The following is a 13,765-nucleotide window of genomic DNA, read 5'->3' on the forward strand; positions in this document are numbered from 1 at the left end:
ACCTTATTTCAGTTTGAATTTCCATAACAAAAGAAAAAACAGCAATGATAAAATTGTAACCATAGATGTAGCTGTATATGTAGGTTAAAAGAGCTTAATGGGGAGCTGTTGAAAAACTGATGTTCCAAGTAAACATACAGAAACCATAAAGCACCCACAACTCATAACTTCCAAGCTAAAGAATTAGCCTAGATTCTCATCACAAACACATGAACACATACAGATACACACACAGGGCCATGATGTTATATGACAACCCATGGGAAGCAAGGTGGAAGTAAAGAATGGAGTAGAAGTTTTAGAAGTAGATGTACTCAATGATGTAAGAAAACTTACTTACAAAACAGCTCTATTCAGACACAGGCAATAAAAGCTATTAATTCATGAACAAATACTACAGATTTCATAGCTTTATTTTGGTCAATTTTAGTGATCCAATGAAAAATACCTTTCCATTATGAATCACAGAAAATATTACCATTGAGATTTTCACTAGAAAATTAGCTCTTTTAAAACCTTTTGTGCTCTTGCATGAGTATGATTCATATGTATTTACACATTGGCATGTACATGGACATAAATATCAGTATATATGCATGTATGTACATATGTGCTTTTATGTATGGATGGCACTGTTGACATTCACAAGTTTTCCTCCTTCACTTACCACTTTATTTGCTGAGGCAAGATTTGTCCCTATACCTGAAAGTAGTAGATTCTTCTTGCTTTCAGGATGTACTTTCTCTAACTACCTAGCTTTGGGGTCAAAGACAGCCTGCTACACCCACTGTGGCTTTTTCACAGGAGCACTAGAGAAAACAAATCAGGCCTTCAATTCATGGGACAGCTCAAGCCTGTTCCCAGTTTTAGAATCTTTTTTTTTTTTTTTTTTGGAGGGGTTGGGGAGAAAAAAATGTATTTGATTTTCAGGTTATAGTACGATCCATGGTCTTTCCAAGGCAAGAACTCAGGTAGAAACCTGGAGGCAGGAACTGAAGCATAAATCAGAGAGGAATGTTTCTTACTGCCTTGCTCTCCACAAATTTTTTTCAGACTAATTATTTCTTTGCTTTTTAAAAATTTATTCTATAGTCTTCTTAAATTCCAGATTTTATCCCCCTCTTGAAAACCATCCAACTGTTCCACATCACACCCTTCCTCCCCCACATCTACAAAAAGAGGGACCATGACCTAGCTACTGAAAATGCCAAATAGCCTTGGTTTCTGTTGCTTAAGTTCTCTGCTTGCCTCTGATCATCTGTTTGTTTATTTGTTTTTGGTGTTAGTTGGTCTTGCTTTTTTCTAACTGGAGACTGTCCCTCCTGTGAGCCTGTGAGCCTGTGAGCCTGTGATCTGAAGTGTATCAGCACTCCTGGGAGACCAGTTCTCTCTGGGCAGAATTTGGGTTTGGAGAGCTGTGTCACAGTGTTAGCTCCAGGGCACTGATGGAAAACAGAAGGATCTTGACCCTGAGTGTTCAGCAGTTTCTGTGCCATGTAGTCTCCTGGTGGGTCCATTTTTATCCAGTTGTTGGAGCAAAAATTTTGTTCTCACCTGCGAACATATGAGTTTCAGCACTCCTGGGATTCCAGATCTCTCTAGGCAAGATTTGTGTTAGGAGAGCACAAAGCTTAACTCTAGGACACAGATGGAGACTGGAAGTATTTTAATTTTCTACGTATAGACTGTCAGGATTCCCTTTGGAGGCACCTTACATAAAATGCCCTACAGTGGGGAGAGGGCATTTGTAGACCCCACTGCCATTAAAAAGACAGGATATCAAGTATAGGAATTAGGTTGCATTTGCATAGTCAAAAAACTTTGGCCCAATACTGTTCTTATCTGAAAGAATTGCAGAAAAAAAGTTAAAGAAGTGCCTGAAGAAAGAAGGTCCAGTGACAGGCCCAAATTTATATCCAGCTCCAGGGTAGGTCCCAACGCCAGACAGTATTACTGATGCTATGGTGTGCCTACAAACAGGGGCCTATCATGACTGCCCAACAAGTAGCTGAAAGATTCAGATACAGATATTGAAACCCAACCATAGGGGTCACCATTGGTTATCGCCAGGATATAGAAATGGAAATAGAATCATTAATGAAAACTTAAAGGGAGAGAGACATAAAGATGAAAAACCTAGAAAAGAGAATTAGACAACAAAATGAGGTCAAAGTGATACACACTGTAAAGAAAAAAATCAAAATATCACTATGTACAGATGACAGTAAACTTAAATAACCTGAAAAATTACCAGAGAACAACTAGCCAGATAAACAACTTTAGTAAAGTGTCTGTATGCAAAATTAATTCAAATAAAGCAGCAGCCTTCCTCTATATGAAGGATAAACAGGCTGAGAACGACATTAGGAAATCAATACCCTACACAATATCCACAAATACTACAAAATAACTTAATGTGACCCTAACCAGTCTCTGAAGAAAAAAAATTGTAGAAGATATCAGAAGATGGAAAGATTGCCCATGTTCATAGATTGGAAAGATAAACATAGTAAAAAGCAAAAAAGATCTTGCCAAAAGCAATCTACAGATTCAATGCAACCCCCATCATAATTCCAATTCAATTCTTAATGAAGTTGGAAAGAGCAATTTGCAAATTAATTTGGAATAACAAAAGCCAGGATAGCTAAACTATTCTCAACAATGAAATAACTTCTGAAAGAAATAACACCCCAAACCTCAAGCTGTATTACTGATCAATCTTGGTAAAAACAGTAAGGTATTAGTATAGAGACAGGCAGGTAGCTCAGTGGACCCGAAATGAAGAGCCCGAAATGAACCCACACAACTATGGTCACTTAATCTTTAACAAAGAAGCTAAAAACACTAATTAATAATAATAATAATAATAATAATAATAATAATAATAATAACAATAATAATAATAATATAAATGACAGTATCTTCAACAAATGGTTCTGGTTTAAGCAGCAGTCAACATGCAAAAGTATGCAAATCAATCCACTCTTTTCTTCTTGTAAAAATATCAAATGCAAGTGGATTAATGATCTCCACATAAAACCAGGTACACTGAAACTAACAGAGGAGAAAGTAGGGAAGAGCTTAAAACACACAGTCACAGGGGTAAATATCCTGAACAAAACACCAATGGCTCGTGCTCTAAGATCAAGAATTAACAAATAGGACCTCATGAAATTGCAAAGTTTTTACAAGGCTAAGGACACAGTCAAAAGGACAAAACAAGGCAACAAACAGATTAGAAAATAATCTTTATCAATCCTACATCTGATAGAGGGCTAATATCCAATATATACAAAAAACTCAAGAAGTTAAACTCCAGAGAATCAAATAATCTTACTAAAAAGTAGAGTGCAGAAGTAATGAAAGAATTCTCAACTGAGAAATCTAGAATGGCTGAGAAGCATTAAAATTTTTGTTCAATATCCTTAGTTATCAGGGAAATGCAAATCAAAAAAAAAAAAATTCTACCTCAGACCAGTCAGAATGACTAAGATCAAGTGATAGTAGACTTTTGAAATCCTGTGGAGGAAGAGGAACACTCCTCCATTGTTGTTGGGTTTACAGGCTGCAACAACAGACATTTTGAAAATCAGTCTGGCAGTTCCTCAGAAAATTGAACTTAGTGCTATCTGTGTTCAACTCCACCACTCCTGTGCATATAACCAGAATATGCTCCATTATAGAACAAAGACTCTTGCTCCATTATGTTCATAGCTGCTATATTTTTAATAACAAGAAGGAAAGAACACAGATGTACTTCCAAAGAGGAATTAATACAGGAAATGTGGTACATTTACTTAGACAATGGAGTACTACTCAGCTATTTTAAAAGTACTTCATGAAATTCTTAGGGAAATCGATGAAACTAGAAAATATCAACATGAGGGAGGTAACACAGTCAGAAAAGACCACACACAGTATGCACTCAGTGACAATTGGATATTAGCCCAAAATTTCAGTTACCCAAGATACAAGTAACAGACCACTTGAAGGTCAAGAAGAAGAAATAATGAAGAGTAGATGTTCCAGTTCTTTTTTGGAAGGGCAACAAAATACTCACAGGTTGAAATATGGAGAAAAAGTGTGGAGCACAGACTGAAGGAAAGATCGTCCAGAGACTGTCCCACCTGGAGATCCATTCCATATACAGACACCAAACCCAGGCAACTATTTTAGATGCCAAGAAGTGCTCACCAACAGGAGCCTGATCTAACTCTCTCGGGAGAGGCTCTGCCAGACCCTGACACATACAGAGGCAGATGTTCGCAGCCAACCATTGGACTAAACAGTGGATCCACAATACAGGAGTTAAAGAAAGGACTGAAGGAACTGAAGGGTTTCAAAACCCCATAAGCAGAACAGCAATATCAACCAACCTGTAGCACAGAGTTCCCAAGGACTAAGCCACTCATGGCTTGAGCCACATGTGTAGCAGAGGATGGCCTTGTAGGGCATCAGTGGAAGGAAAGGCCTTTGTTTCTGTGAAGGCTTGATGCCCCATTGTAAGAGAATGCCAGGGCAGGGAGGCAGGGGTGAGTGGTTGGGTATGGGAGAATACTCATAAAACAGGTAAGGGGTAATGTGATATGGCCTTTGTGTATTGGAAACCAGGAAAGGGGATAACATTTAATATGTCAATAAATAAATATTAAAGAATAGATAAAGAATAATCGAAGGAAAGAAGGAAGGATGAAAATAAAAAAAGAAAGAGAGGGGATGGAGGGAAGAAGAGAGTGAGGGATGGAGAAAGGGAGGAAGACAGAAAGAAAAAGAAAAGGAAAAAGAAAAATAGATTCTTATTTGTCACCTTGCACAAAGTGCAAGTCCTGTGGATCGAGAATCTCAATGTAAAACTAGACACAGTGAATCTAAGAGAAGAGGAAGTGTAAAAGAGCCTCAATGGCAAAGGAGAATTTTTCCTAAACAGAGCGACAATGGCTCAGGCTCTAAGATCAAGGATTGATAAAAAGAATTCATTATTAAACATTTTATATTAAAAGGAAGGCAATATATAGCTAGAGGAAATATAGAAAATGAGACGTTACATCATGCCGCATGCATACAGAGTGGATATTGTGATAATAGTAAGGTATTATTGTTTTATGATATGTTCTGGAAAAGTTCAAAATACTACTTTCTGCATCTTAGATCAAGAAATATTTGTTCTTACTAATGTTACTGAACATTTAACTGGAGAACTGAGCACAAATTGGAAAAAAAGGGAAATTACTAAAATATTTGTGTATTCTTAAAATAAATAGTTTTAATACATAAAAAGAAAGTGTACGCTCATTGTAACTCTTAAGATTTTAAGGCATACTATCAAACCTTTAAAAAAAAACAAGTACTGACAAAAATATATTCATATATTTTTATGCAAAAATGCTTAAAATCTGTACATTTATCTTTGTTTTATAAAATAAAGTTGTTCAATTTTTTTAAAAATTCTATATAAGAAAGAAAGTGTTGTGCAATGCACAACAACAATTTGTGATTATGAGATTCCAAGGTAAACTTGTAAAACCCTATAGTAAATAACATAAATATAGTCAGATAATTTCACGTTAGATGGACAAAAATTTTGATTAGAGTTTCTCAGAAACTCATTATAAAGATTCTCCTGAAATTGGGTTGACGGACAAGAGAAGTGAACCCAAGGGGCTTTACTGTGTCTATTTAGTAGCAATTCATTTCTACAACCAAAATAATTACAACAGATTTTGTGGCTGGCTGAAGAAAACGAGAGCATATAAAATGCTAAAAATAAAATGTCTCTTTGGTTTCATAGACTACTTCATCTGGCTGTGTGGAGGTAAGCTTGAGTCCTTTTCTTATACCAAGAGAAGATCTGAACAACAGATGTAACAGGCACTGAAAAACCCACAAACATGTCGAAGGTTATAATATAAAATTGAACTGCCCCCTAAGTAGGTCTTACTTACCTCTGTTCTTTTTACTAAATGACATTAGATATTTTTCAGATGGAAATGGTACCATTGGTAAAAGCATTATTTCACATGTAGTGAAAGTAAACACAGAAGGAATTTGAAAACAGAAGACCATATAATTATATTTACTTATCAGTGTCCTATTTTTACATTTTATTTATGTTTTATGTGTTTGAATAGCTTTACTGCATGTATTCTATATACCACATCTATGCCTGATGTCTATGGAAGTCAGAAGAGGATTTCACATCTCCAGGACTTAGTGTTACAGTAAAATATTAGACACCACATGACTGCTAAGAATGGCATACATGTCCTCTGATAAAGGCAGACAGCTCTTAACTGCTCATCATAGATACAGCCACCTGAACGTGGTAATTTAAAGATGTGACTGAATGCGTCTAGAAGATAGAAATGACTGCTACAGTGGCAAATGCATAAACCTTACCATGAGCAGTTAGAGAACCATTGCTTGGGAAGTGTTGTGACATTTGCCTAGCTATTTTTGGGATCTTGAAATCACATAAAACTCCCAATCAATAAATGTTGCATTTTATTTTGTTAGTTATTTTGCTCGCATTCATGTGTGATAGACAGTCCCAGTCTTACCCATAAACATAAATGAAGGGAAAATAAACAAAACACACATATACTGTAAGTGAATGACGTAACAAAGAAATCTGACAGGACAAGGGAAATATAAAAACAGTTTTAAAGGAGAATTTTAGGAAAATCTTGTATTCACATTTACCATAATTTCCATAACTGACAGATCATGCAGAATAATATAATAATGCACATCTTGCCTCTTGTTAGAAATAATCAACTTTAAGGTCTATTAGAGCATTTCATTCCTCACTCTCAATGTTTATTTGCTGTGTTTATTCTTTGTTTTTTTTTCCTTTTTTTCTTTTTTTAAGTATAGGTATGCATACTTGTAGAGGCCAGAGACTGATTTCAGGAATAACTTCAAGTCACTCTTCTACTTAATTTGTTGGTGCATGTTCTGAGGAGGAAATCCAGAACTCAACAATAGCTATTCTAATTATCAGCTTGCAGTAGACTCTATCCCTGGGTATGGTTGGTAAGATCATAGGTGGCTTCTATACCCTCTTAGTAGTTACCTGGATTTCTGGAGATGTGAACTTTGTAATTCAAGTGGCAAAGCTGCTGACTGAAATCTGCAAGCAATTAATTGTGGATCTATCTCTCTAGGCACTCAGCATCACATTCTGTGGACATTGTAATAAATTAATTAAAACCCCTTTGAAAAAGAATTAAGGAAAATCTTTAAATAAAACTTATGGATTGAAAGCTATTTCACTGATAAAAATAAACAAAAAGTTATAGGAAAATACAAAATAGTTTTTAAGTTTGTAATAAAATATCAATTTTAACTACAAAAAACAAATATGTATATTTCCCCTACAATGTGTTCTTATTATTAATGTATGCATCTCAAGACTTCACTGAAATGTACTGAATAGAGAGTAAAATGAATCTCATGTCCTGGGTTCGTTTTAATTACTTGCTATATATTTCATGCTAAAAATCTCACGTTGGAGATAAACTACATAATTGTGGTAAATGATGGTTTCAAAGAATACATAAACATGCCAATACATCTCATCAAGCCAACAACAAAAGCTGGTGGACATTAAGAAGTGAATTCACTAAACATATGGAATTTGCTTTATCTGCATATGAAAAGGAAATTAAAACAAAAAAATTAAATATTACAATTACAGAATTTGTCCTCTTAGGGTTTTCTGACGTCCCCCAACTCCAGTGGATTCTTTTTGGGATATTTTTGTTCATGTATTTGTCTATTCTGATCAGCAACAGCATTATAATGCTAATAACAAGAACGGACTCTACTCTGCAGACCCCTATGTACTTTTTCCTTAGCAACTTTTCTTTCGTGGAAATCTGCTATGTAACAGTCACCATCCCAAGGATGCTCATGGATCTTTGTACCCAAAAAGGAACTATTTCCTTGTTGTCCTGTGCTGTACAACTCTGTTTTGTCATCATGCTTGGAGGCATGGAGTTTCTCCTCCTGACAGTCATGGCCTATGATCGGTATGTGGCTATTTGCAACCCTTTGCAGTATCCCCTGGTCATGAACAATAAGGTCTGTGTGCAGCTTGTAGCTGCTTGCTGGATCTGTATTATTCCAGTTGTCACTGGACAAACTTACCAGATTTTCTCTTTGCCGTATTGTGGATCTAACAAAATTCATCACTTTTTCTGTGACATCCCCCCACTACTCAAGCTTGCTTGTGGAGACACATTTGTGAATAATTTAGAAATCTATATTGCTTCAGTAGTGTTTATCATGGTTCCATTTCTGTTAATTCTTGTCTCCTGTGGCAAGATTATCTGCAATGTTCTAAAATTGGCAACAGCTGGAGGACGGTCTAAAGCCTCTTCCACCTGCTCATCTCATCTGATAGTTGTGGTTCTATTTTATGGAACAGCTACAATCATATATGCACAACCTAAAGCATATCAATAAGAAAGCTTGGGAAAGCTGCTGTCTCTTTTCTATACCATTTTGATTCCACTCTTGCATCCTATTATATATACACTGAGAAATAAGGATATCATGATAGCACTGCGAAAATTACAAACTAAGTTATCATTATACGGGAACACTTAAAATTACAAAAATGGTTTCTTTGTATATTTTACAAACAGGTTTAGTACAGAAGAATTATTAACTTTACTTCTGCAATATTCAATTATAATTTTTAGTGATGGACCTCATGTTAAGTGATCTTTGTTTGACTAAGTTCAGGTAACAGGCTCCATGGAATCCATAAAGAAATTACCACAATCTTTTTTTTCAGTAGTCAATATTATAGTATCAAGAGTAGTGCATAATGAATATGTAGTCCTAACTGAGGAGCTATTTGTAATTGATATGCTCTTGGTGAGAGAAAAATCAGTCTTATTTAAGAGTATAGTGGTCTCAGGTGGTTCTATCCAAACTACAGTAGATGGCTCTGTTAACAGGAGCACATATTTGGCTACATGGGTATGGAATTTTAATGTTTCCAGTAGGGTGTAGTTAATCAAATACATACAGATCTTGAAGAAGTTGAGGAAGAAGTTAAGTAGTAAATGTGATGAAAGTACATTGTCTTTCTCAAATATAGGTAAAAATGAGTTTCATGCATGCCTTTGTGCTGTGTGTATAGCTGAGTTGTGATTCTCAAACTCCTGTGAATTAAAAATATCATCAAGGCTGCTTCTCTCAGTGTAGGGGAATGCCAAAATGTCAAAGCACTGAGGTGGAAGAGGATGGTTGGGAGAGGTAGCACCGTTGTGGAGGCAATGGGAGGAGAGGAAATGTGATTTAAAAAAAAAAAAAAAAAAAAAAGAGGAACATGACACTGAATCTCCGAAAAGTAATTGTTTTGTGGAAAAAATGTTTCTTCAAAAAGAAAACCAAATGACTTTAACAGATTAAATTTCTAACTTATGAAAAAAAAAAAAAAACAAAACAAAACATAAAACAGAACGGCCACCATTTTTATTTGAGCATATAAGAAATTTTTACTCAGAAAATATGAGTTTCTGTAGAAATAATTGAAAGTGAAAAAGGAAAAGTAAAACTATAAAACTTTCATACCACAACCTATGTGTGTGTGTGTGTGTGTGTGTGTGTGTGTGTGTGTGTGTGTCTGTGTGTGTGTGTAAAGATAATGTGCTGCTCTTGGAAAGCATTTTAAATTGGTGAATTTATTCTAATAGAATGTATAGTTTTAAACCAGGTGGTAGAGTTTTGGTAGGTTGAAACATACATGTCATGCCATTATGTACCCAAAGTAGAATCATCCAGATAATGACACTTAAGGGGGGTGGTAGGTGGGAGGATACACAAAATAGAAAATAAAAAGTCTTTTGATAAAACTTTCCCTTTAGTAGAATATTTATATGTAATGTGGACAAATCTATGCCAACATTTAATATGATCTAAGATGTAAAACATAAGATCTAAATGAAGGATTTGTTAGGAAAGTTGTTATTTCATCCCCAAATGTTTAAGGCAGCAGGATAAAAAGTTCAAGGCTAAGACTGAAATTACACATGGTTTGGTGGACAGTATGGTATACAAGACATTGTTTCAAAGGAAAAACTAATTAATAATAAATTTTAAGCTAAAAAAATTAAAGTATGATTCGATTCATATAATTTCCATTCAGTGTAACATAATAAGCTTGTAACTCATAAGTAACGTCCTTGTATTTATATGGAATGCACATGATACGATACCCTTGGTAATAAATTCTTCTTTTAGCATTGATGGTTTTTTTGTCATCCCAGGTTATACCAAATGTTGACATAGATTTGTCCACATTAAGTATAAATACATACAGTTGTATAGAGTGCATATTTTTTTGCATTCAAAATAGTTTAATAAAAAGAATTATAAATTTCAATAATTCATTTCTAATGGTCAAAAAGTTTAAGTTAAAAAAAAAACTTTGAACTTTAACATGCATTGCAAGTACAAGCAACAAAATGTAAGTAACTTAATACAATAAAAATTCATATAAAATATAGTTATTTTTTATTTAGGCCACAAATATAATAACAAACACAACTTATTTATGTAATTAATTTACATAAATTACTGTAGAGTACATATTTTAAAATATAATGTATGTAATCTTTATGAGCTTAGTTTAAAAAATGTTTTACCAAAAATAAAAAAAAAAATTCCATATTCCCTATGTAATAGTCACAGTTAAGGTCGCCCCATTGATTCTTGGATGGCTTCCTTGTTCCAGGTCTCTCTCTTATTCTAGAGATTCCTCCACATCCCTGTCCCGATAAGTTACATATGTCATAGCCATCTACTTAACTCTTCTCTTCTTCCCCATAGCTGATCTCTTCCCTCCCATTTCCCTCCCTTCATCTGACTCTCATGACTATTTAATTCTCCCTTCAGGGATATGTTCTTCTATTTGGGCTGCCTTGTCTTGCCTCAGTGGAAAAGGTAGTGTCTAGCCTCTCTCAGACTTAAAGTGCCAGGGTTGGGGAATACCAAAGGGGTCCCACCCACTCGGAGGAGAAGGGGGTATTGGAAAAGGATTTTGGAGAGGGGTGACTGGGAGGAGGCAGTGAACCTGATATAAAGTGAATAAGTAAAAAAAAAAATAATTTTTAGAAAAAGAAAATGAATTTTGAAGGGATAAGATTGAATAGAATCATTGAACATAACCAAATCTATTATATATATATATATATATATATATATATATATATATATTTGAATTATTTTATTTTTAATAGTCACATTACATGAATTTATTTGGCCTAAATAGAACATAATTACTTAAACATTCAATATTTCTAGTGTTATATCAGTGAGGTATTTACACTGGATATAGTAAATGTGACATAAGAAACAGGCTTCTTTAAAAAAGCTCAAATTCTTTATGTATTTACTTCTGCCTTGAAATTCTTGTTCAGATTGTTAAAATTAATTTCTAAATAAAATTTCACAAAGCTGTAGTAGTCACATCATATATTTATAAGCCAGAAAAGACAATGACAAACAGGAACATACACTGTTGTGGCATTATGGCTTTTTTTTTTTTTTATTAAAAAAAAATGTGTTTACTTAGAAGCATTCAAAATGTGAACAAAAGAGCCACTTTTTTTTTTTCAATTGTAGAGTGGTATTTAGTTAACAGAACAACCATTACCTTTGTATAAGCTGCATCAGAGATAACTGAAGATAAAAAAAAAAGAATAAAAGAAAACAAAAACAAAAACAAATAGAAACAAAACAAAACAAAACAAACAAACAAACAAACAAAAACAACCAAACTACTGTCCTCTTCTGTGCTGTGCACCAAGAAGAACCTGCTTTAAGTTTCCATACAAATTTATAACCCCCAGACACTACCAGACAAGGTTAGTGGCTATTGAAAGTACCACCAGTACCCAAAATAAGAGACAGTGTTATCTAAACACATATTCAGTAGTGTACTAACTATACAAAAAAAAAAAAAAAAAAAAAAAGACACGGTACAATTTAAAAACAAATCTTACACAGCCTTACATTTCAATTTTCTTCTTTAAAAAGAGAACATTGTGTACAGGGGGTTAAATGCTTTATAGACACGGGGATCTCATCATCTTCCTCTTCCTTCTTTTCCTTGCTCTTTTCAGCCTTGATCACCCAATTTTTAGATGCATCAGGGTTTCCTCTAGCTCTGTAGGCAGCAATATCCTTCTCATATATCTCGTTCAGCTTGGCGGCCTTCTCATAGGGCTGCTTGTCACCCTCAGCAATATTGTTCCACATCTCTCCTAGTTTCTCTGGGACATCACCAATGAATAAGCCAGGATGCTATCCTTTGATTTTTGGGCAGTACTTAGAACAAGAAGGCCAAGAACAAGAAGACCTTTCTCTGGGAGGTAAATCAGATTCTCCGAATGCCTGTCCAGCTTTGCTTGCCCTGGCACTGTCTCTATGGAGCTCAATGTACTGCAATAGCTGTCATTATGAAATATTTTAAAGGGAAGAAAATTTCAAAAAGAATTCAAAATTAATTTATGGAAAGTACAATGTCTCGAAACACCTGAAGGTACAAATTTCCTAGGATACATTTTTTCCATGGCTTATTAAAGTATTTGCATAGCTGCCAGAGATTGTTATTATTTACAGGTTAATTAAATAAAGGATGCAATGTCAAACTAAGAGCTCAGATCAGATATTTACTAATTGTTACATACCCACAGTATTATGATCGGTGTAGTCCTTTCACACACCTACAATGTTATGAATGATACAGTAATTCTTTCTGCTGTTCATACCTATGATATCATGACTGCTGTATTTGCCCATACTGTGACTGGACAGGCTGCTTGTCATTTGAAACAACGCTTCATTTTTTTTAAACGACTTTATTTTACAAAACAAAGATAAATGTACAGATTTTAAACATTTTTTGCTTAAAATTATACATTTTTGTCAGTAATGTTTTTTCAGACATTGAAATAATTTTTACATAAAACCATGTGAATATATTTTTTTAGTCAGTACTTGATTTTTTTCAAGGGCTTGACAGTATGCATTGAAAACCTAATAGTTACAATAAGCGTAGAGTACATGCAAAACAAAACACAACATGGAAATAGTCAAAGTCTTCTTGTTTTGTAAATATATGTATAATTTTTTTGTTTTCTTTATTTCTTGGACTTCATACAGTCTGTGAGTTGTTTCTGGGGGAGTGCAAGCCTCTGGGGTTAGCATCCCACTATCAGTGACTGCATATTATGTCTGTTCTTTTGTGACTGGGTTATCTCACTCAGGATGATATTCTCTAGATGCAGCCATTTTCTTAAGAATTTGGTTAAGTCATTGTTTCTGGTGGCTGAGTAGTATTCCATTGTGTATATGTACCACAATTTTTGTATCCATTCATCTTCTGAAGGACTTTCAGGGATCATTTCTATAGTTCGTTACAACGCTTCATTTTGGACAGCAGAAAGACTTGGCTTCAGGATTATAACTTGAAATAGTAATTAGAGTCAATTTTATTAATAAATTATACTAAGTATCTGCCACCTGGAACAGGGAAGATCCAGGGACACAAGCCTGGTGAAAAGGCATTCAGACTAGCCGGGGTATAGAGAGATCTCTGCACAGAGATCTCTGCATAGCACATGGAAAGTGTGCCCCCCGACCCCTCTGAATGGTTTAGGGAACCAGTAACCTGGCATTGGGCTATTCCCATCCGGAAGACTATGAGTTCAGAACAGGCACTCAAATCATCCACCACCAGGAATAGTGG

General features: G+C 34.8%; 1 pseudogene across 1 annotated transcript; it reads left to right on the forward strand.

The window, feature by feature from the left end:
- The first annotated feature begins 7,629 nt into the window (after nt 1-7,629).
- Nucleotides 7,630-8,610, forward strand: LOC308428957 (olfactory receptor 10AG1-like; annotated as a pseudogene). Its single transcript has one exon. The product of its transcript is annotated as an olfactory receptor 10AG1-like (transcript).
- The last annotated feature ends 5,155 nt before the right edge of the window (nt 8,611-13,765 follow it).

This window comes from Micromys minutus, assembly GCF_963924665.1.
Source record: "Micromys minutus genome assembly, chromosome: 13".
Taxonomy (NCBI): domain Eukaryota; kingdom Metazoa; phylum Chordata; class Mammalia; order Rodentia; family Muridae; genus Micromys; species Micromys minutus.